Source organism: Oncorhynchus mykiss, chromosome 20 (genome assembly GCF_057628025.1).
Source record: "Oncorhynchus mykiss isolate SJ-2025 chromosome 20, ASM5762802v1, whole genome shotgun sequence".
NCBI classification, from domain to species: domain Eukaryota; kingdom Metazoa; phylum Chordata; class Actinopteri; order Salmoniformes; family Salmonidae; genus Oncorhynchus; species Oncorhynchus mykiss.
Genome location: NC_143041.1, coordinates 12,529,306 through 12,553,846, shown reverse-complemented (window position 1 = coordinate 12,553,846; position 24,541 = coordinate 12,529,306). Strand labels below are relative to the sequence as shown.

Genomic DNA, 24,541 nt, shown 5'->3' with positions numbered 1-24,541 from the left:
GGTCAGGCAGGCTGGAACGGAGTCCACAAAAAACAGGCAAGGGTCAAAACCGGGAAGACTAGAAAAAGAGAATAGAAAACCGGAGCACGGGATAATCACGCTGGTTGACTTGAAAACATACAAGACGAACTGGCACAGAGAGACAGGAAACACAGGGATAAATAAACGACACTGGGGAAAATAAGTGACACCTAGAGGAGGTGGAGAGCTTCTCAAGAACTGGTGAAACAGATCAGGGCGTGACAACTTGTTGGCTGCTTTTCCTTCACTCTGCGGTCCAACTCATCCCAAACCATCTCATTTGGGTTGAGGTCGGGTGATTGTGGAGGCCAGGTCATCTGATGCAGCATTTCATCACTCGCCTTCTTGGTAAAAGTAGCCCATACACAGCCTTGAGGTGTGTTTTGGGTCATTGTCCAGTTGAAAAACAAATTATAGTCCCACTAAGTGCAGACCAGATGGGATGGTGTATCGCTGCAGAATACTGTGGTAGCCATGCTGGTTAAGTGTGCCTTCAATTCTAAATAAATCACATACAGTGTCACCAGCAACGCACCCCCACACCATATCCTCCATGCTTCACGGTGGGAATCACACATGCGGAGATCATCCGTTCACCTACTCCGCATCTCACATAGACACAGCATTTGGAACCGAACATCTCAAATTTGGACTCATCAGATTTCCGCAGGTCTAATGTCCATTGCTCGTGTTTCTTGCCCCAAGGAAGTCTCTTCTTTTTTTTGGTGTCCTTTAGTAGTGGTTTCTTTGCAGCAATTTGACCATGAAGGCCTGATTCACGCAGTCTCCTCTGAACAGTTGATTTTGAGATGTGTCTGTTACTTGAACTCTGTGAAGCATTTATTTGAGTTGCAATCTGAGGTGCAGTTAACTGTAATGGACTTTTCCTCTGCAGCAGAGGTAACTCTGGCCCTTTCCTGTGGCAGACCTCAAGATAGCCAATTTCTTCATAGCGCTTGATGGTTTTTGTGACTGCACTTGAATAAACTTTAAAAGTTCTTGAAATTTTCCAGATTGAGTGACCTTCATGTCTTAAAGTAATGATGGACTGTCATTTCTCTTTGCTAACTTGAGCTGTTCTTGACATAATATGGACTTGGTCTTTTACCAAATAGGGCTATCTTCTGTATACCAGCCCTACCTTGTCACAGCACAACTGGCTCAAAAGCATTAAGGAGGAAAGAAATTCCAAAAATTAACTGAAGGCACACCTGTTAATTGAAATGCATTCCAGGAAACTACCTCTTAAGCTGGTTGAGAGAATGCCAAGACTTTGAAAAGCTGTCATCAAGGCAAAGGGTGGCTATTTGAAGAATCTCAAAATATAAAATATATTTAGATTTGTTTATTTTTTAAATTGAACCTTTATTTAACCTTTATTTAACTAGGCAAGTCAGTTATGAACAAATTCTTATTTACAATGACGGCCTAGGAACAGTGGGTTAACTGCCTTGTTCAGGGGCAGAACGACTGATTTTAACCTTGTCAGATCAGGGATTCAAACTAGCAACTTTTCGGTTACTGGCGCCACTAACCACTAGGCTACCTGTCGCCCCAGACTTGTTTTGTTACTAAATTATTCCATATGTGATATTTCATAGTTTTGATGTCTTCACTATTATTATACAATGTAGAATATAGTAAAAATAAAGAAAAACCCTTGAATGAGTAGGTGTGTCCAAACCTTTTAATGCCACGCAAGACCGACCAAGGTAATAGTGGTGATGATATGCAAGACTGAGGATAGCCAATAACACACATGCAAACTATGAGCTTCAAAGCTTTAACTTCTGGCACAAGGCTCAGAAACTCTCTCCCCCCAGATCATTCACACACATAGACATGCTTACATGACTACCAGTTCACCAGGTAATCATTCATGGAAAAACACACTGTAAGGTGAGATGGCTGTGATCCTACTCTTTCTAACTGCCAACATGGATACATTTGGGAATTGCTCTCCCCAACACAACAAAACTGCTCTCTGGTCAGTTATTAAGAAAGCAAACTGCAACAGTCATACAAATGAAATTGTATTGGTCATATACACGTGATAAGCAGAGGTTATTTTGGGTGTAGCGAATTGCTTGTGCTTCTAGCTCCGACAGTGCAGTAATATCTAACAAGTAATATCTCACAAATTACACACTATATACCCAGTACACACATCTAAGTAGGAATGAAATAAGACTATATACATATGGATGAGCGATGTCAGAGCAGAACAGACAAAGATACAGTAGAATAGTATAGAATAGAGTATATACATATGAGATGAGTAATGCCAGATATGTAAACATGATTAAAGTGACTATTGTTCCATTCCTTAAAGTGACAAGTGATTTCTAGTCTATGCTTATAGCCAGCAGCCTCTGTGTTAGTGATCGCTGTTTAACAGTTTTCATGGCCTTGAGATAGAAGCTGATTTCAGTCTCTCGGTCCCAGCTTTGATGCACCTGTACTGACCTCGCCTTCTGGATGATAGCGGGGTGAACAGGCAGTGGCTCGGGTGGTTGATGTACTTGATGATCTTTTTGGCCTTCCTGTGACATCGGGTGCTGTAGGTGACCTGGAGGGCATGTAGTTTGCCCCTGGTAATGTGTTTGGCAGACCGCACCACCCTCTGGAGACCCTTGCGGTTGCGGGCAGTGGGAGTATGGAAAAGGAACATTCTACAATAATTAGTCTAACTAGGCCTAGCCTATGCCTACTTACGGCACATGGCGAGACCCAGATGCACACACAAGAGGCAGATGGTTCGAGTCTGATAGGTATTTAAATACAAGGGGCAGGCGATAGGCAGGTCGAGGACAGGCAGAAGTTCATTAACCAGGTCAGACTCCGAAAGGTACAGGGGGGCAGGCAGGCTCGAGGTCAGGGCAGGCAGAACAGGTCGGAACCAGGAGGGCTAGAAAACAGAGACTAGGAAAAACATCAGCATGGAAACACGCTGCTAGGCTTGACAACAGACAAACAGAGAACACAGGTATAAATACATTGGGGATAATGGGCGACACTTGGAGGGGAGTGGAAATAAGCACAAAGACAGGTGAAACAGATCAGCACCCCCCCCCCCCCCATAGAGGCGCCACTTGGCGTCCTACCTGGGTGCATACCCATGAGGGCCAGGTCCAGGATGTCCTTAGCGCGGATCCAGCACCTCTCCTCTGGGCCATAACCCTCCCAGTCAACCAGGTACTGGAAACCCCTGCCCCAAGGTCAAACCCTCAGGAGGTGTCTCACCGTGTACGCCAGACGTGGAGGAGGGGTGGGCCTGGAAACAGGAGACAAAGGACGAGACAAGAGCTTAATCCTGGGCACATGGAAAGTGGGATGTTTACGAAGGGTATGGGGCAACAGAAGATGAACAGCAGTGGGACTAAGGACTTTAGAGATGAGGAAAGAACCAATAAAACAGGGAGAAAGTTTATGGGACTCCACCCAGAGGGGCAGGTCCCATGTAGACAACCATACCCTCTGCCCGAGAAGATAGCGGGGAGCCGGGGTACGGAGGCGGTCTGCTTGTCGATAATACCTGGAGGTGGCCTTGGGAAGAGCAGACCGAACTCTCTTCCAGGTACGCTGACAGTGGCGGACAAACATCTGGGTCGAGGGTATGTTGACTTCTTCTTGCTCTGGGAAGAGCGGGGTCTGATGACCCATGGAGGACTCACGGGCGAGAGCCCAGTGGCCGAGCAGTGAAGAGTGTTCCGGGTGTACTCCACCCACACAAGTTGCAGGCTCCAGGTGGTGGGGTTGGTCTAGACGAGGCACCTAAGCGCAGTCTCCAGGTCTTGATTGGCACACTCCAACTGGCTGTTGGACTGGGCATGAAACCTGGAGGACAGGCTGGACGACAACCCAATGAGGGTGCAGAATGCAGGGTCCGGGCTCGGAACGTTGTGCCTTGCGAACCAGGCTCTTGATACCCCAGACAACTGTAGCTGCCAGACATGAGGTAGGGAGGATGGTCTCAGAGTCAGACAGTGTGGCAGCAGAACTATACAGGCGAGAGAGAGCATCCGGCTTCACATTCTTGGACCCTGGGAGTAGGAGATGGTGAAGTTGAACCTGGTGAATAACAGGACCCAACGGGCCTGCCTAGAATTAAGGTGCTTGGCGGTGCGGAGATATTCTAAATTCATATGACTGGTCCACACCAGAAATGGATAGTCTGCCCCTTCCAGCCAGTGCCCCCACTCCTCCAACGCAATCTTGACTGCCAGAAGTTCCCAATTCCCTATGTTGTAGTTTCTCTCAGCGGGGTTGAGATGATTGGACAGGGATGCTGCTTTTGGTTCTGGGCAGACCGCTGGGACAGGACGGCCCCCACTCCAATGTAAGAAACATCAACCTCAACCACAAACTGACAGGACGGATAGGGATGGGAGCTGTAGTAAAAAGATGCTTGAGGTCCAAAATCATCCTGTCAACAGCTGGAGACCATGTGAACAGCACCTTGGGAGAAGTGAGTGCAGAGAGGAGAGCCCCCGGGGTGCTGTAGCCCCGAATGAAGCGGCGGTAGAAATGAGAAAATCCCAGGAAACGTTGCAGCTGCACTCTGGATGTAAGTTGGGGGCAATCCACCAACACTCTCACCTTTTCAGGAGCCATCTTAGGGACGATGCAGAGGGAGGTGGCGCGAGCCTTGCTGAGCACCCCCAGGAGGTCCTGGTATACTGTAGGAATGGCAGATAAATCAGAGACTTTACCAGAGCTCGTAGTAGGACGTTCCGGGGCAGGCTGCACCGCCTTAAGGCAAGGTGAGTGGCAGAACAAGCTCCAACTCAGGATAGAAGCAGTGGTCCAGTCAATAATGGGCTTGTTCCTCTGGAGCCATGAGAATCCCAAAACAGGAACATGGGGAGATTCAACAAGAAGAAGCTGTATGGACTCACTGTGATTGCCCGACACACGCAGTTTAATGGGAACTGTACTATTAGTGACCCTGCCTATGGTGCGTCCATCCAGTGCTCTGGTGTCCATGGGAATGAAGAGGAGTTGTGTGGAGATAAACAGCTCCGATACCAGAGTAGTGTCCATAAAACTCTCACCAGCTCCAGAGTCAATGAGCACTCAGAGAGATTTAGACCAGCCACCCCACAGCAGGATAACATGGAAGAGAGTACAAGGTATGGGAGTTAGAAAACTCACAGTATGGCCCACCATAGTACTCTTACCTAGCTGATGAGTCTGGTCTTTTACCGGACAGGTGGATTTGTTGTGCCCTGTAGCACCACAATACAGGCAACTGTTGGAGTTAAACCTCTGTAATCGTTCCTGAGGCGACAACCTAGCTCTGCCCTGTTGCTTAGGCACAGTAGAAAACGAGTCGCTCGTTCCCAATGATTCCCAAGAGGACTCGGGTGACTTTCGCTCCTATAGACATCCATTGATCCTTATTGTTAAGGCTATGAGGGATTCGAGGTCCACGGGTAACTCCCGAGCTGCAAGCTCATCTTTAATCTCCTCAGATAGTCCATGAAGAAAGGTATCAAACAGAGACTGCGGGTTCCAGGAACTCTCGCCAGCCAATGTGCAAATGTCTACTGCATGGTCTTCCACACTACGGGGTTCTTGTCGTAATCGAAGTAGCTGCCGGCTGCCTCTCTCCCGGACGCCGGAGAATCGAATACCTCCGCCATGACATCCTTCAAGCGAAGGCAAACGGTGGATTGTTGCTCCCAAACCCTCATAGCCCAGGAGACCGCCCTACCAGACGTAAGCTTTATAAGATACGTTATTCTCGAATAGTCGGAAGGGAACGAAGAGGGCTGCAGCTCAAAGATGAGGGAGTACTGGGAAAGAAACGGGTGGCAGGTCCCAGGGTCTCCAACATAGCGCTCAGGAGGAGGTAACCCGGGTTCTCGGGAAGCCGGGGTAGACTGTACAAAATCAGCACTGACAGGGGAATTACTGAGTGTCCGGGAGGTCTCCGTTGTGGCATGCTGCCTTATAGATAGTCCACAGAATTGCTCTAGTAATGTCTTGAAACCCTGGTTATGGCGTCCCGGCAGCATATGGAGACCTTCCATAAGGCTCTAAAGTAGCTCCCCATTTTTTTTACAATGGTGGCTCCCTGCATGGAGTCAGCGTTGCGGAACCGATTTGAGTCTGCTGGGTCAGTCATGGCCAGTTCGTACTATAACGGCACAGGGAAAGACCCAGATGCAGATGGTTCGAGTCACAGATATTTATTAAAATATAAGGGGCAGGCAATACGCAGGTTGAGGACAGGCAGAAGTTCTTTAACCAGTCCAAAAGGTACAGGGGGGCAGGCAGGTTCGAGGTCAGGGCAGGCTGAATGGTCAGGCAGGCAGGCTCAGAGTCAGGGCAGGCAGAACAGGTCGGAACCAGGAAGGCTAGAAAACAGAGACACGGAAAACGACGCTGGTAGGCTTGACAAGACAAACTGGCGACAGACAAACAAAGAACACAGGTATAAATACACGTGGGATAATGGGGAAGATGGGCGACACCTAGAGGGGGGTGGAGACAAGAACAAAGACAGGTGAAACAGATCAGGGTGTGACACTACTCTGTTTTGTGGATTAAAAGTTACAAATCAAATGAAATCAAATTGTATTTGTCACTTGCGCCTAATACAACAATGCGTTTTGGCCTTTCTAGGGAGTTTTTCCTAGCCACCGTGCTTCTACACCCGCATTGCATGCTGTTTGGGGTTTTAGGCTGGGTTTCTGTACAGGACTTTGTGACATCAGCTGATGTAAGAAGGGCTTTATAAATACATTTGATTGGTTGATTGCTTACTTACAAGCCCTTAACCAACAACGCAGTTCAAGAAATAGAGTTGTGAAAATATTTACTAAATAAACTAAAGTAAAAAATGTAATAAATAATAATAACGAGGCTATATACATTGGGTACCAGTACCGAGTCAATGTCTGGGGTAAAATGCGATTATGTTATAGGCCCACAATAGAAACGCCAAGGTTAAGCTAAAGAAATGTAGATAACTCCTGGTCAGAGTTTGAGGGTTTTGGCTAGATTAAAATACAGCTTTTGCCAGATTTGACATTTCATAGCAGGTTAGGAGAACTTAACCTACAGCAGCATATTAGGATAATTAACGTAGCAGGTAAAGATAATTAGGTTAGGAAAATGGTTAGGTTTAGCTAAACTGCAAACATTTTCTACTTCTGAAGTTAATTTGACAAAATCTGTATCTGGTCTAGACATGACCGAGTTTGAGAGGCAAACACATAGGTAAATTGAGGAGCACAAGGTTTATAATGGGTTGTAGGTAAAGCTAATTAGCTAATTTCAGGGGGTAGGACATGTTGTAGTCTCAGCCTATCCTTGTGTTATTTATGCCTAAATAATGATTCAACCAGATATTGATTTGGTGATGTTTATCATGTGTAATGTAGCCTTACTAAATAGGCCTATGTATAGGTCTATACCTTTTCATGTCATTATGGACGTTTATTCTTTATTTTTGACTTGGCCCATACCAAAGAAAAAGTGAAATGTAAAGAACTGGCCAAATAATATATTTCCATACAAATCTATGTATTACAAATACATTTAGAAATATATGTCACGTATTAATTAAAATATATTTCAAATGGAATAAAAATACATTATAGACCCTATGCCTACCTCACATGCAATGTCTTGACCAAATTCTTTAAGTGATGCATACTGTATGTAGCACCTGTAGTCCACATCTATTTAAGTAATTGGTTTGATTTCACATTGGTATTTTTAATTCTCAAATCACATCACTTTCTTCTTTGCATTCCATCACATATTGGTCATCCTAATGTTAAAAGAGAAGACGTCACTCCCCAAGCCTACATACCAAACAGAGTAATGACGTCTCTATTTCTCACGATTGCCCTGCTGGCTACCGCCACAAACCTATTTTCAACGCTGTCTGAAGATTGAGTGACTCCGACATTTGGCACGGCTGTTTCCGTGAGCGTCGAGCGCGGCTTAGTCGAACTGACCGTGCTATCTGGGATCCTTGGGACGTCCATACCCCCCATTGAAGTTGACATTTACACTGGTTAAGGTAATGGTTACGGTTAGGTAAGGGTTAAGGTTATGTTTAGGGTAAGGGTTAAGGTTCTAGGGTAGGGACGTCCCAAGGATTCAGAATAGCACTCCGTTGAACTGCTTCGAAACATCTTCATGGACTTTTGAATTAAGTGCAAATGGCAGTCTCGCTTAGTCGCTTCACTCCCGACAGCTCCACTAGAATGCAACAAAGAGGTACCCCCTTACCATCAGGTTCCCACAGGTATTTCTTTGTTTTTATACAAAAGTTACTGCTATATAATAAATATTCAATGGAATGCGTAATGAAACAAACGTCTATCTGTGCGCGTGATGAGCAGTGTTTTGGGAGTAAATTATCAGTGAAATGGGATCTCAGTTTAGGATTTCGGTTATTAGTGTAACGTTTTATTTCACTTTTAGGATATTAAATATGACAGTAAAAGCGTGCGTAATTCTGACGTCACACATCAATTTAGAAATACATCAAATCATAAGCGCAGGACTATTCGATTTTTATGTTAGTGTGCCTGACCCATAGAGAGGGGAGAGTGGGGTATGATGACACTTACTCTTTTTTTGTTTTACTTTCAACATCATTAGGTTAAGGGAAATATTGTATTCTTTCTAACAAAGATATCTACATATATTTCAGGATGGTGTGTATCCCTGGAAATAATCAGAAGTCATGTAAACATGACAGTTTTGAAAACGTTGTCCAAAAAAAGTGGTCTCTTGGCACCATTTACAGGGTAATTTGAGTTAAGGGACAGTGTAAATTGAGCCACCTTGGGTGGTTGACGGTGTTCTGTGATGGTGCTGGTAGGTCAAAGTTTAATTCATGGAATGAGGGTGTGGTATACTGGACAAGTAACTGTCAAAATAACGGAAACACTTGAGTAATTGAGGGAAATAACATATATAGAAAGCAGGTGCTTCCACACAGGTGTGGTTTCTGAGTTAATTAGGCATTTAACATCCCATCATGCTTAGGGTCATGTATACAAATGCCCAGTTGTGCATTATTTTTGCTACCATGGCTAGAAGAAGAGATCTTAGGGACTTTGAAAGAGGGGACTCAGAAGAGCGTAGGGGGTTCAAAGTGTGTGTGTGTGTGTGTGTGTGTGTGTGTGTGTGTGTGTGTGTGAGAGAGAGAGTCAGTCACCAGATCTCAACCTAATTAAACACTTAATGGAGAATTCTGGAGTGGTGTCTTACCCTTCCATTTCTTGACCAGTTGTTTGGGACAGGGATGTTGTTTCGATGTGCCAATTCATAGACAAGTTCTCTGCATTTGAGGCTACTGTTCTGTGAGATGTTCTGTAAACTGTTCCGTTAGATTTCTGATATGTTTATCAAGGTCCGACTCCTTGTCATCAGATAAGACCTTGCGTGCCTCTGCTACTCTATCATAGCCTCTCTTTCGCACAGGTACATGTTCATTTTCTTTTTTGTTAATGTACCTCTTCGGTGTCATTCAGTCAATTTGTTCATCCCTTGCTTCTGCTCAAATGGACTTCTTCCCTTCTCTCACTTCCTTGGCTGAAAGGGGTCTAGACCTCTGCTTGTTTTGTTTGTATACATGGGGCATGATGATGTCTGCCCTGTAACAATAAAAATGCACTATCTTGAGTTAGGGCTGGGCGGTATACCATATTTTACTATATACCGGTATTGATGCACCATTTTTGGGTTATTACTTTACCTTCTATAACAGTATTTTAATGTTTGGTTTGTTAGTTGTGATATTCTGTGTGTAATGTCCATTTTTAAAGTTTACACCAGTACTTGAGCCATCCCTCTCCGTTCTCTCTCGCTCCACGCCGCTTCCCACATAGACCTAGCCCTGCCACCTCTCACTCAAGGAGCACATTTGTTGTTGCTTGACCACTAGACAATGTTTTCAGTCTGCATGCTCAATTCAGCACATGCAACAATGTCGATGACAACGATGTTTCCACTTTGCTTCTTAATATAAGTCCACAAGTGGTGTATAACTGCACAATTAGTTATTTTCTTACATTGCAAACAGCTGGTTTGTGTTTTCTTATCAAGTTTTAGCTACATCGCATTAGCCGCTAATGCTAATCACTAGTTAGCTGGCTAGCAAGCTAGCTAATAAATGTCCTGAGTCAGAGCAAGCATGGCTAGCTAAAACAGCCTGATACCAGTGCTGGTGTAGGCCTAAATCAGCATGTTGTTAGTGCAACAGTATCTTCTAAATCAAAGAGGAATAGGCGATGCATGAATATGTTGGCTACATGAAGAAACATTTAATGTAGCCAAAGATTATAGGTCCCCTAGGAAACACTTCGTTCCTAGCCTGTCACAATAACTCCTCCCTGGCATTTACATTCATTGTCTTGTCAACAAAGAAGAACAAACAACAAAGTGTCCACTATAGAATTAGAATAAACATTCTATTTCCATGATTCCAACAATCTCACCCAAGTGTTTTGATCTAAATCGCAAGTCAAATCACAATTGCAACATTTGATTAAAAATGAGTCCTAGTTTTTTTGCCCATATTGTGGCAGTGTGGAAATGATCTCAAATGAGTGCAGGAAATGCAGACATTGATGGAAATGCAGGAAATGCAGACATTGATGGAAGTGCAGGAAATGCAGACATTGATGGAAATGCAGGAAATGCAGACATTAATGGAAATGCAGGAAATGATTTTAGGTTGATGTTGAATTGAACAGTATAGAACAATCAGAATGGAGAAAAACCCATTGAAACCACTTAGAATGTATGTTGCCACTAGGGTCACACATGACTTACTCATAAAGCAGATGTACAACTTTTACTATTCAAAACATAAAATACTGATATTTTGACCATATCGCCCAGCCCTCTCTTGAGTTCAAATGCATGACATACAGTGCCTTGCGAAAGTATTCGGCCCCCTTGAACTTTGCGACCTTTTGCCACATTTCAGGCTTCAAACATAAAGATATAAAACTGTATTTTTTTGTGAAGAATCAACAACAAGTGGGACACAATCATGAAGTGGAACGACATTTATTGGATATTTCAAACTTTTTTAACAAATCAAAAACTGAAAAATTGGGCGTGCAAAATTATTCAGCCCCTTTACTTTCAGTGCAGCAAACTCTCTCCAGAAGTTCAGTGAGGATCTATGAATGATCCAATGTTGACCTAAATGACTAATGAGGATAAATACAATCCACCTGTGTGTAATCAAGTCTCCGTATAAATGCACCTGCACTGTGATAGTCTCAGAGGTCCGTTAAAAGCGCAGAGAGCATCATGAAGAACAAGGAACACACCAGGCAGGTCCGAGATACTGTTGTGAAGAAGTTTAAAGCCGGATTTGGATACAAAAAGATTTCCCAAGCTTTAAACATCCCAAGGAGCACTGTGCAAGCGATAATATTGAAATGGAAGGAGTATCAGACCACTGCAAATCTACCAAGACCTGGCCGCCCCTCTAAACTTTCAGCTCATACAAGGAGAAGACTGATCAGAGATGCAGCCAAGAGGCCCATAATCACTCTGGATGAACTGCAGAGATCTACAGCTGAGTACAGTATTTTGTGAGTAGTTGTCTTTGTTAGTGGCCTGTATAGCCCTAGTAAGCATCACGTTCGTTTTTGTTGTTTCTTGTTTTGTTGGCGATATTTATAATAAAGAAAATAATAAATAATAATAAAGAAAAACTTTGTGAAAATAATTTTTGGCCACCTAACTTGCTTTTTCCATGTTGTTTCTTCCTTCACAGACTCCATGAAATTAGGACTTATTTTATTTGGTCACATGATTCATTTTGTGTATGGTTTCCTAGAAACAAGAAGTGGCCCAACTAACCCTTTGGCTCAATTCTCCCCTAGGGCCTGACCTGTGTTGTTGTAGTGTGAGGTAATAATATTATGGTAGAAAATGCCTTTGAAAGTATCCATGGAGAACAGATGATATGAGAGAGTACATTGGATTGTTAGCTGAGTTGACGGTGAAATAACCAGGTCAGGTTACAACAGGAGTCTGCTGAGGGGAGGATGGCTCATAATAATGTCTGGAATGGAGCTAATGCAATGGCATCAAACACATGGAAATGTGTTTGATGTGTTTGATACGAATAGAGGACTGAAGTCATGTCTCTTCATATACAGTATGCAAAGAGATGAGATGGCAGTGCGTGTGGTTTGCATGGTTTATAGTAGTGAGTTATTAAAGTAGGCAAATGGGTGTGAAGGCTTTCATCTCTCCCCTTTAGGCCCTTACTGAAAAGGAAATTGGACATAAAGCTGGTGGATAATCATGTTTCTGATGTGTGTTATGGAACAAGGCTACAGTAGTGAGTTAAATTAAAACAAGTGAATCCGGTTACTGATAATCGAAAGCAGCTGCTTGATTCCACACATGCAGACCAGGACAGAGCTAGAAGCTAGTGGACACTGAGAGGTCTAGATGTTTGTTTTGTCTGTATATTTGTTTGCACAAGCCTACTTTATAGTCTGGATATTGTATAGGTATGTTTATGTATAATTGTATACATGTTTGTGTGTCGTACTGTGCATTTTTGTTATGTAGGCCTAGTATGTGTATCTATTCGTCTGTCAGTGTGTGAATTGTATATGTTAGATGTTAACGATAATTACAAATGTACACACACGCGGACACATACACTATCCTCATGCGGACCTAATTCATTTCCATTCAAAATCCTATTTTCCCTAAACGTTAACCTATAACCCTAACCCAAACCCTAAAGCTAACTCCTAACCTTAACCATTAATCCCTTACCCGAACACTAATTGTAACCCTAACCCTAAAACAAACCCTTAAGCTTAAAATAGCCTTTGTCCTTATGGGGATGTGGGAAATGTCCCCACGAGGGAGAATTTTCCTAGTTCTACTATCCTTGTGGGGATCTTTTGGGGATTTTAGGTCCCCACAAGGATAGAAGAACCAACACACACACACACACACACACACACACAGAGAAGATGCCTATTTGGGAAATAATTACTAGTTCTGTAGCCATAGAGAACATAATGCATCTTTCTTTTGTTGACTCATGATCCACGAAAGTACTGTGATGTCAGAAATATATAGGATATCTTGCCTCTCTAGGTTCACAGAGACCAAGGTCAGTGTTTATAGGCATTTCCAACCCCCCCCCCTTATCCCCTGTTTATTGACTCTGAATAGACCAAATCAATTAATCTGTAATATAGCTAACAGTCATGTCCTGGATAAACTTTCCTTTCAAAACATTTGGATTCAATTATCATGGGGATATGATATCCAAACAAACTGCTTTTGCCTATTAATAAAGTGATTGCACCATGCAATATGAGCTAACGCTGCGCATTCAGATATTTTCATAGCTTAAGAATTAGTTGACTTACTATTATGGGCAAAACACGATTTAGAACAATGACACAGTTTTTGTTTGTTTTTGCTTCCAAAGTGCTCTGGTTCAAACTGCCTTCTGGGTATTGTTCTGTAATCAAATACAGATCCAGTTTTGGGATTACATGTTGTCAATGAAGAGACGCTTGGCTGTCGAAGTAGGCCTTAAAAAGCTGACTAGTTGGAGCTTGGGACAATGATTCCTTGATATGGGGCTGTTATGTATCAAAACATGTTTCAGTCTATAACAACAATGGGCCCTGATCACAAAATAACTTACAGACTGTCAGAGTAACTTGCTTTTGGACACATTCAGTCCATTAAGTCCCATTCAACAGCAGCTCATGCACATTACTGTAACTTGACAGGAGTTGCCATTGACGATGAGGAAAGGGGGAAACGGTCCGGAGGAGCATTGGCCAGGGTGATAACTGAAGAGGCCCTGTGGTACACTGAGGAAATGAGCGGACATGACAATGTGTTGTGTTTCAGATAAAGCCATGGTCCATGGCTTCTGTATGTAAACAGAAAGCAGGGTGTAAAGATTGAGGCGGGTCTCTGGCGAGTTGTGGTTCTGTCTTTCACGGATGACAGCTGGTAACAACCGAGCTGTAGTGGAGAGGTTGGTGTTTGTGTGTGTGTGCATGTTTGTTTGTTGCTCTGTCTGATTTCGACAGTCTCCAGTGGCCCAATCCCCCTCCTGGGGTTTGTGTTTTTGATTTAGTGCCCACAAATTCCTCTCAGTTGAAGTAACAATATTGTTGCGCTTCACGTTTCCCCCTCTGAAATCCAGCAGAGGCCATAGAGAGGCTTGATTTAGGCTGAATATCACTGAGAGGTACTGTAAGCCATTAGGGCCTGGAGTCGTTTTTATATTGGATATATTTGGGAGCGGGAGATGGCTTTGTTAACTTCAATGTTCCCTATCTCTGGCCCAGATAAAAGCAGCTTTGGACGGAGGAGAAGTCACATCACAGAAGTTTTATTAGCAGACAGATCATTTAAATGGAGTGAATGCCATTTCAGTCTTTGGGGCTTAGGCTGAGTGCTTCACTAATGTTTCATAGGGCTCTTTCTTGTCACACACAGTTTATCATCATATTGGAGACATAGCTGACTATTGGGTAGAAACTATTAAACAAGAACCACCCTGCCAGAATGACTCTGACAGTAGCAGTCTATTTTATTCAAACTTGCAGGAGGTCTCTGTTAGTGGAGGATGAGCTAAGATCTGAACAATGCACAGAAGTGTGTTTTAACAGCAATGTGACTGGCAGGCAAAGTTATGCACACAGTGACCTGCTATGAGTAGTAACACACCTTGCATTTTCACTCTACATCCCATCTATGTACGTACTCATTTGTCAATAGGCCTAACTTACCTGGTAGATAACAGTTACATTTATCCATTTCAGTGACCATAGTCACTAGACAGGGCTTTGGCTGTTACTATTGGTCAGTCAAAAAGTTGCTATTTTCCTGAGGAAGCCTGTTTTCCCTCTGGTTACCATGCCTCCAATGAAAGAAGCACCGGCCCGTTTTGATCAACCTCTGATAACTGTCTGTCTTTGGCTTCTGTCAGAGACACTCTCATTCATTTAATACCATTTTTTCAGAGATCATGTTTGTCATATGACGTGTAATCACGTTGTAATTGTTGGTTAAATACTATGATTAACCCAGAAGTGTGTATTTCAGTTATGCAGAAGCAGGGCCAAATGTAAAACATCTGTTTTTGACTGGTGATCTGTGCTTAGTTTTAATCTGTATCGTGTGAGGTACTGTCAATTTGATTCACTATCTCACGCGCACATACTGGACCTGCAGTACATACAGCACATTTACAACATGATAGAACTGCTCTTTCTCTAGAACATGTAGCAAATTTAAAGGGAACGTAGGTATATTGTCAGAAAAACACAGAAAAGGGAGGCCGTAAAGCCAGATACATGTAGATGGAGCCATCTACAGTAGATCATGCAGCTGGTTTTATAAAGCACATATGAAGATTGAGATTCTTAATATTTGTGTGATTACGATCACTTTAGAGGCCTCATTGTTGAAAGTGCGTTCAGCCAAGCGCTAATGGTTTTGGTAGTTCCTCTTTTGGGTGACTGTTGTCCTTTACTCTTGCAGACAATTATTGGACAGTAAACTCAGGCTTGATATCTCTTAAGTGTTTTAAGGAAATGCTACAGGTAACTGCCAAAATAAAGGAAAGACTTGAGTAAATGAGGGATACAAAGAATATTACATGTCAAAGACTCCAGCCACCCTTGTCATAAACTGTTCCCTCTGCTACCGCATGGCAAGCGGTACCGGAGGGCCAAGTCTAGGTCCAAGAGGCTTCTAAACAGCTTCTATCCCCAAGCCAGAAGACTCCTGAACACCTAATCAAATGGCTACCCAGACTATTTTGCATTGCCCCCCCCCCCCCCCCCCCCCTCTACGCTGCTGCTACTCTCTGTTATTATCTATGCATAGTCACTTTAATAACTCTACCTACATGTACATATTACCTCGACACCGGTGCCCCCGCACATTGACTCTGTACCGGTACCCCCTGTATATAGCCTCGCTATTGTTATTTTACTGCTGCTTTTTAATTATTTGTTACTTTTATCTCTTACTTTTTGGGGTATTTTCTTTTTGGGGTAATTTTGTGTAATGTACGTGTCGATTAGATCTTTGACACTCTCATTCATTTAATACCCTCAAGTGTTGATGTTTCCTCCTCTTGACTCTCCATCCAATGCACACAACTGTGGGTGGCTAACTCGCTAGCAATAGGCTACATCATGGGGAGCATAGAAATAACGTCTGCCCATCAAGATGAAAATAGTAATAATTCTTCAATTAGTAGAATTATACAAATATTATATATTGAATATTTTAGTTCACAACTTGTTTAACACAACATAGCGTACATCAAAATCTAGCAATTTTGTGTAATGTGATCTTAGACATAATTGACACATGTATCCAATTATGATTTAAAAGTTAAGGCGATTGATTAAGCTATACATTTTCCCGTGATCATGTTTGTCATATGACGTGTAATCACGGTGTAATCATTGGTTAAATACAATGATTAACACAGAAGTGTGTATTTCAGTTATGCAGAAGCAGGGCCAAATGTAAAACATCTGCTTTTGACTGGTGATCTGTGCTTAGTTTTAATCTGTATCGTGTGAGGTACTGTCAATTTGATTCACTATCTCATGTGCACATACTGGACCTGCAGTACATACAGCACATTTACAACATGATAGAACTGCTCTTTCTCTAGAACATGTAGCAAATTTAAAGGGAACATAGGTATATTGTCACCTAAGAAATAGGAGTACTTTAGTCAGGTTGACTGGGTGCAGTTGAATATTTGTGTTTTTATTAGCATGATATAAACTCTCATAGGAGTATTCCCCTTATCCAGAATAATAAGTAAATTGCTTAGTATACTTGTTCACTTAGTCTATGTTATGCACATTCACAGTAGCAGGACGGTGCTGTGGCTGTAGAAAACATCTAAATTGTATTACTGAGTGTAGATCAAGACAGGAACTGATACAATGAAACAATTCACTGTCTGTTTCAAAGAGCTTCAAATATTTATACTCTCCTTCTCGCAGCAACCACCTCTGAGGTCAACTGAAGTGTGCAAGTCTCTCTTGTACTAAGGAGTTGTGAATGAGACTGCCATTGCTCCGGTCCAGAACAAACCTCACTGGACACCTCAGGCAGAGGGAGACTTCCCCATGAATGGAGCCCCTGCACTCCAGGAGTCTTTGCTAAAACAGAGAGAGCGACCAGAAGACTACAGCCTGACCCAGCCCTTTGGCTTTCAAACTCAATTCAACTTCAAATATCTTTACAAATAACAGACTGCAATCATCTGAGATAGAGAGTGAGGAATAAGCGTCAGAGACACTATTGAAGCCAGACTCTGGTCTGGCGGTAAGACACCCATACACAGTGAGCCTGCCCCTGCTGTCCTCCAATGGAGACCCCGGGTAGAGCAAGACGCTGCTGCAACGTTACAGGTATGTCTTAATTATGTTTTAGGGTTATGATCTGTTTATTTCCAGTCATAATACACACCAAAGAAGATTGTCTAGTGTCTGTATTTGTCTTTCATAATTCTCTAGGCAAGTTCAGCAAAGTTATTTGGTATGTAATTAACACTTTTTATATCAACATTTGTAATATTACAGTATTTACAGAAGAGGTTTAGTACCTAATATGGACATTGACATTCATTGAAAAGGTGGTATTTTGATAGGGGGGATAAAACATTGGAAATAAGCTTCAAAAGCCCCCGAAGTGGAGATATAGGCTCCTGCCAAATTCAGCAACACCTTTACAAACTTTAATACGTTTATTCTGCTACTGTGCGCAACATGGTTTAAGTTGTCATTATGGATTGTTGCAGCTGAATCTGGTTAAGACTTTGGCGGGTTTGTGACAAGGCTTAAAGGGATTGAGTTCATGGGAAGTAATCCACATTCGGACTGAGATGCTTAAGAGTATTTTACCCTTCCCTTGGTTAGTTCCAGGTTTCTTGACCTACACATTGATACCTGCACAAAATATTTTCTACTGGGTTTTCGAAGACATCAAAGGCTTCTACTTGTGCCGTGAGTCTCTTTTTCTGTGTGTACTTTTTTCTTAGATCAACCACCTCTGGCTGAACTATAGTAATCCCAAGCAGTCACGGCACATATGATCTAATGTCAGGCGTGACATGATGACATGATATTTTGCTTCATAATGACTTTAGCTGTATTTACATGATTACATTATAGTCATTTAGTAGACGCTGTTATCCAGAGCGACTTACAGGAATAATTAGGGTTAAGTGCCTTGCTCAATGGCACATTGACCTAGTCGGCTCTCGGCTACGTCCCAGCGACCGTTCGGTTACTGGTCCAACGCTCTTAACCGCTAGGCTACCAGCTTCCCTATTTACAGCTATACCTGTTATTATGTAAATGATATCAATCAGAAATCCTAGATGGATTCATGTGGTTATATTGTGTAAAATATTCTCTTAGGTTGTCTTTAGTGACTCTAATGCCCGATACTTATGGTATTTAAACTCGACATAAACATCTTACCGATTTGATTTAGAATTATTCTGCCATTCATGTCAATGTGATCACGTTTCACCTAAGCTGTTTGACACCAGTGTTGATAAGGTCATGTTCAGCATCAGTAAAAATCGTCCACTAAACTACAAAGTGGCAAACACTGATAAGGTCTCTGGAGTAAAACCTGATAAAGAAACTGTGGCAATAAATACAGCTTTATTGGCCTTATCGAGATCTAGTCACTGATCATCAAGACCTAGAAAAAGACAGGAAAGGGAGAGGGGCCGTAAAGCCAGATATATGGGGCCATCTACAGTAGATCATGCACCTGGTTTTGTAAAGCACATACAGTTGATGTCGGAAGTGTACAGTACATACACTTAGGTTGGAGTCATTAAAACTCGTTTTTCAACCACTCCACAAATTTCTTGTTAACACACTATAGTTTTGGCAAGTCCGTTAGGACATCTACTTTGTGCATGACACAAGTAATTTTTCCAACAATTGTTGACAGACAGATTATTTCACTTATAATTCATTGTATCACAGTGGGTATTCCAGTGGGTCAGAAGTTTACATGCACTAAGTTGACTGCCTTTAAACAGCTTGGACAATTCCAGAAAATTATGTCATGGCTTTAGAAGCTTCTGATAGGCTAATAGACATAATCTGAGTCAATTGGAGGTGTACCTGTGGATATATTTCAAGGCCTACCTTCAAACTCAGTGTCTCTTTGCTTGACATCATGGGAAAATCAAAAGAAATCAGCCAAGATCTCAGAAAGAAATTGTAGACCTCCACAAGTCTGGTTCATCCTTGGAAGCAATTTCCAACGCCGGATGGTACCACATTAATCTGCACAGACAATAGTACACAAGTATAAACACCAGGGGACCATGAAGCCATCATGCCTCTCAGGAAGGAGACGCGTTCTGTCTCCTAGAGATGAACATACTTTGGTGCAAAAAGTGCATATCAATCCCAGAACAACAGCAAAAGACCTTGTGAAGATGCTGGAGGAAACCGATACAAAAGTATCTATATCCACAGTAAAACGAGTCCTATATCGACATAACATAAAAAAACGAATAGCAAGGAAGAAGCCACAAAACATCCATTAAACAGCCAGACTACAGTTTGCAATTGCACATGGGGACAAAGATTGTACTCTTTGGAGAAATGTCCTCTGGTCTAATGAAAGAAAAATAGAACTGTTTTGCCATAATGACCATCGTTATGTTTGGAGGAAAAGGGGGAGGCTTGCAAGCCGGGGAACACCATCCCAACCGTGAAGCACAGGGGGTGGCAGCATCATGTTGTGGGGGTGCTTTGCTGCAGGAGGGACTGGTGGACTTCACAAAAGAGATGGCATCATGAGGCAGGAAAATTATGTGGATATATTGAAGCAACATCTCAAGACATAAGTCGGGAAGGTAAAGCTTGGTGGCAAATGGGTCTTCCGAATGGACAATGACCCCAAGCATACTTCCAAAGTTGTGGCAAAATGGCTTAAGGACAACAAAGTCAAGGTATTGGAGTGGCCATCACAAAGCCCTGACCTCAGTCCTATAGAAAATATGTGGGCAGAACTGAAAAAGCGTGTGCGAACAAGGAGGCCTACAAACCTGACTCAGTTACACCAGCTCTGTCAGGAGGAATGGGCCAAAATTCACCCAACTTATTGTGGGAAGCTTGTGGAAGGCTACCCAAAACGTTTGACCCAAGTTAAATAATTTAAAGGCAATGCTACCAAATACTAATTGAGTGTATGTAAACTTCTGACCCACTGGGAATGTGATGAAAGAAATTAAATCTGAAATAAATCATTCTCTCTACTATTATTCTGACATTTCACATTCTTAAAATAAAGTGGTGATCCTAACTGACCTAAGACAGGGAATTTTTACTGGGATTAAATGTTAGGAATTGTGAAAAACAGAGTTTAAATCTATTTGGCTGAGGTGTATGTAAACGTCTAACTTCAACTGTATGAAGATTGAGATTCTTAATATTTGTTTGATTTCATCCTTATTGTGGCCTAATTGTGAAAGTGCATTCAGCCAAGCTCTATTGGTTTTGGTAGTTCCTCTTTTGGGTGAATGTTGTCCTTTACTCTTGCAGACAATTATTGGACAGTAAACTCATGCTTGATATCTCTTTCAAATCACAAGAGAAGTGTTTAAGGGAAATGCAACAGGTAACTACCAAAATAAAGGAAAGATTTGAGTAAATGAGGGATACAAAGTATATTGAAAGCAGATGCTTCCACACAGGTGTCGTTCCTGAGTTAATTAAGCAATTAAAACATCCCATCATGCTTATTGTCATGTTTAAGAGTTTTCGCTAAATGATAAAAATGTCCAGTTGCCCATTTATTTGGCTACCATGGCTAGAGGAACAGATCCCAGTGACGTTGAAAGAGGGGTGTCAAAGGAGCATTGGGGGTTTACAGGGTGTGCGTGCGTGTGCATGTGTGTGTGTGTCTGTCAGTCAGACACCAGATCTCAACTCACTTGAACGTATATGTGAGATTCTGGAGTGACACCAACATCAACAAAACACCAAATGATGGAATTTCTCTTGGAAGAATGGTGCCACATCCCTCCAATAGAGTTCCAGACACTTGTAGAGTCTATGCCAGGGTGCATTGAAGTGGTTCTGGCCGCTCTGGCAGCTCGTGGTGGCTCAACACCCTAACACACTTTATGTTGGTGTTCCCTTTATTTTGCCAGTTACCTGTGTGTTACACTTATGAACAACTGACATTAGCAACAAGGTACTATTAAGCTGTTAAATGTTTATGGCATCTCTTAAGAATTAATATTTGAAATGGTTTTATCTCTTTGATCAAACAGTGTTTCCTTTATAAAAATGAATGTTTGCCTTTTCTAATGCCTTAGAATTAAACAGACAATTTGAACTGGTGACTAAAAGCATACTTGGCGTTATGATTAAATAGCTCTTGTCTAAAAATATGTCACAATGTAAGATTGAGTAGAGGGATGTGATATCTACAGATGAAAATGAGCCTTGTTGCTAACTCCGGCACGTTTACATTGAGGTTGAACCTGAAATGTTGATTAATGTGCACTGTCCGTTGAATGTCGTTTTTTTTTTCAGTCTGACGCACTCATAGTTGTAGGTGTGAGTTGTGAGTGTTCTGCCCGGGTGTTCTAAAATCATTGGCCGAGGAATGTACCTAAACATCTGGTCCCAGTTAAATGGACAACATCACCGCTATCAGATATGCTGTAAATATTTTAATCAAAGAATGCTCTAAAAACAACATTACTCCATGTTTATAGCGGACTTGTAAATATGATAGTTAGTTTACGTGAAGATAAGACATACACTGTCCGCACAACCTACTCTAACATTCTCTGATAGATATTTTAGAACTATTTTTTAAAAATTATTATGCTTGTTGTAATGAACTACTACAGAATTGGCATATGTTGTAATCTAACTGATAAATTTGTTTTATTTTTTCTCCGCTTTGGCAGAAGGTTATGGATTCTGACTGATTGGACGAGTGTTGTAATGCAACATTCTCCCTCTGTAAGAATGCAGTGAGCTCACACATCACACAGATGTTTTCAATCAATATTTGTTGACACAAAGCACCATTAGTTTACTGATCACATTTGCATAAACATTTTGCGATTTTCTTATTTACCTTGCATGTTTTCTAAATTGGTTTTCGTACCGAGTTTACATACAGTGGCCCTGGAAGTACAAACATGTGTAGAACATAAGTACTATGGGGCCTAAGTACCAGCCACACACAGAAAACATCAACGGCATCCCGCCCTAAACAGCCTGCATTCCCCACCAATGACTTGCGCTCAACAGAAGTAAACAAACAGTCTATCTGGTCTGTCTGTACGAGTTGTGGTGAAAGGGGATCATCTGTTTGTTGGACACCCCAGCCCCATGTAAACAAACAATAGAACTGGCCTAGTGAATGTGAACGAATTTCCAATGTCAGAATGGGGGGCTTCCCATGTTTACTCCTTCCAGCGTTGAACCTCCTAACAGTTTACATGGAGGAAATACTAGTGTCTTGGCTATTTACTTCAGCGTTAGTGTGTAATTACTTGACAGAGATCAATAAAGGCTTGCTTGACAAATGCTTGGCAGTTTTATGGCAAGCATTTTTTTCTGCTCAGAAGTCAATTTTGCTCCCTTACAAGAACTCGTAACAAAGCTCCCCATGTTATGTAATTAAAAACACTGGTTTACATGGATTACAGCAGCTTAAAGCTGGAATCCTTAATGGTGAAACTTCCGCGTCCGTTTGCGCTATTACAACAGCAAAGAAGTTACTGCAAACAACGAACACAGTTTTTCCCCCCTCTGGCTTCATTGCACGCGCGATAGAACAGGAGCATAGCAAAACTATTTTTACCTGGATGCGTGATGCACCCCACCTGTGCTTGTCAACAAAACAACAACAATAACAACGGCCGTGGGGCGGACAGTGCTGCTGTTGCCCCCTGGTGCAGATTCCGTCTTTAAATGTCAATATCTTTAGCTGTCTCACATCGAACGATCTCATATAGATTGTGGTCTCCCAGTTGTCTTTTTTTTTTATAATACAGTTAGCCGTTTTTTGTAATTTCATCAGTAACTTGCTGTATTAATCGACAGTATGATACTGTATAAACTGAATACAGTAGATTGCCATAGAATGCACAGTAAAATACTGTAAATGTGTTTTACAGTATGTTATGATGCATTATGGGAAAATGTTGTGGGTGGGGAAAGAGTCTCTGTCTCATTAACCTATTTTAAGGTGCACCTTATAAGAGGCTATATTTGTTGCACCTGTTAGTGAGACTGCTATACCCGCGCAGAGTACGGTAATATACTGTATTTTAGGAATTCTACAAACCTTGTGCTGAAACTCTACAACAGGGTTCCCCAAATGAATTTGGCCCACAAAACCGGCTCCAAAAGATTTTAATGTTGGAAATCTGTTAACAAGTATTCCCGCGCATAATTAAGAGACGTGATTGTATACAAATGTAAGCATTATTATGTTTTAGTCAAATATTATATCTGTTTGAGCATCTCGCGGTCAATTTGACATCTACAAATTATGTTTAATTATGTTCCGGACCCCCAACCATCCGCTCAAGACAAAATTGGCCTGTGACTGAATCTAGTTGATGATCCCAGCTCTACAGTAACAAACTGGCCAATTGCTACCAGTAATTTACTGTAATTCAGAATACAGTACCGTTCCACATTTTTGGAGCGCCAAAAACCTTTTGAACACTATTGGGTACATGGTATTGTTGTTTCTCATTCATTAACATATTTTGAGGCATATCTTGTAAGAAGCTATATTTGTTGCATCAGTTAGTTAGAGTGCTGTACCAATTTAAGTGATATGTGGTAGTAATTCCCAAACAATGACATTTATATAGGGGACAGATCAGAGTGGCAGCAAGTCTCAAACCTTTAATGGTTGAATGGTTAGCCATGTTCTTTGATCTGTTTTGCCCTGTAGTCATTGTCTGTTTAGACGCCTTTATTAAGGTCTAAAGTGAAAGTGAAAAAACATAAAATATCATTTGGTATGATGTAATATGTTATTAAATATTCCCTATTAGCAATTGCAGATTTTTATTTTCAATACCATTTAACAGTAAAGTACTGTATTGCTGTTTTGTTATATACTGTATTTACTGCAACATATTGTAAATTATGGTGCATTTTGGTGAATAATTGTGGGAGGAAAAAGAATCGCTGGCACATTAACATATTTTAAGTGGCTATATTTATTGCACCCTCATGAAGCTGGTCGAGAGAATGCCAAGAGTGTGCAAAGCTGTCATCAAGGCAAAGGGTGGCTACTTTGAAGAATCTTAAATTTGTTTAACACGTTTTTGATTATTACAGGATTACATATGTTTTATTTCATAGTTTTGATGTCTTCACTATTATTCTACAATGTAGAAAATAGTAAAAAGAAAGAAAAACCCTTGAATGAGTAAGTGTGTCCATACTTTTGACTTATACTGTAC

At 41.8% G+C, this 24,541-nt stretch overlaps 1 protein-coding gene across 4 annotated transcripts in view; it reads left to right on the top strand.

Annotated features, from left to right (window-relative positions):
- Positions 1-7,875: 7,875 nt before the first annotated feature.
- The window catches only part of myocd (myocardin), a 140,301-nt gene continuing 123,635 nt past the window's right edge, over positions 7,876-24,541 (top strand). For 3 of the 4 annotated variants that reach the window (XM_036955695.2, XM_036955692.2, XM_036955691.2), the window contains exons 1-2: positions 7,899-8,287; positions 17,052-17,462. The gene's annotated coding sequence lies outside the window, so the exon portion shown is untranslated. Of the gene's footprint in view, positions 8,288-17,051; positions 17,463-24,541 lie in introns of all 4 variants that reach the window. The other variant, XM_036955694.2, reaches the window with a different exon arrangement.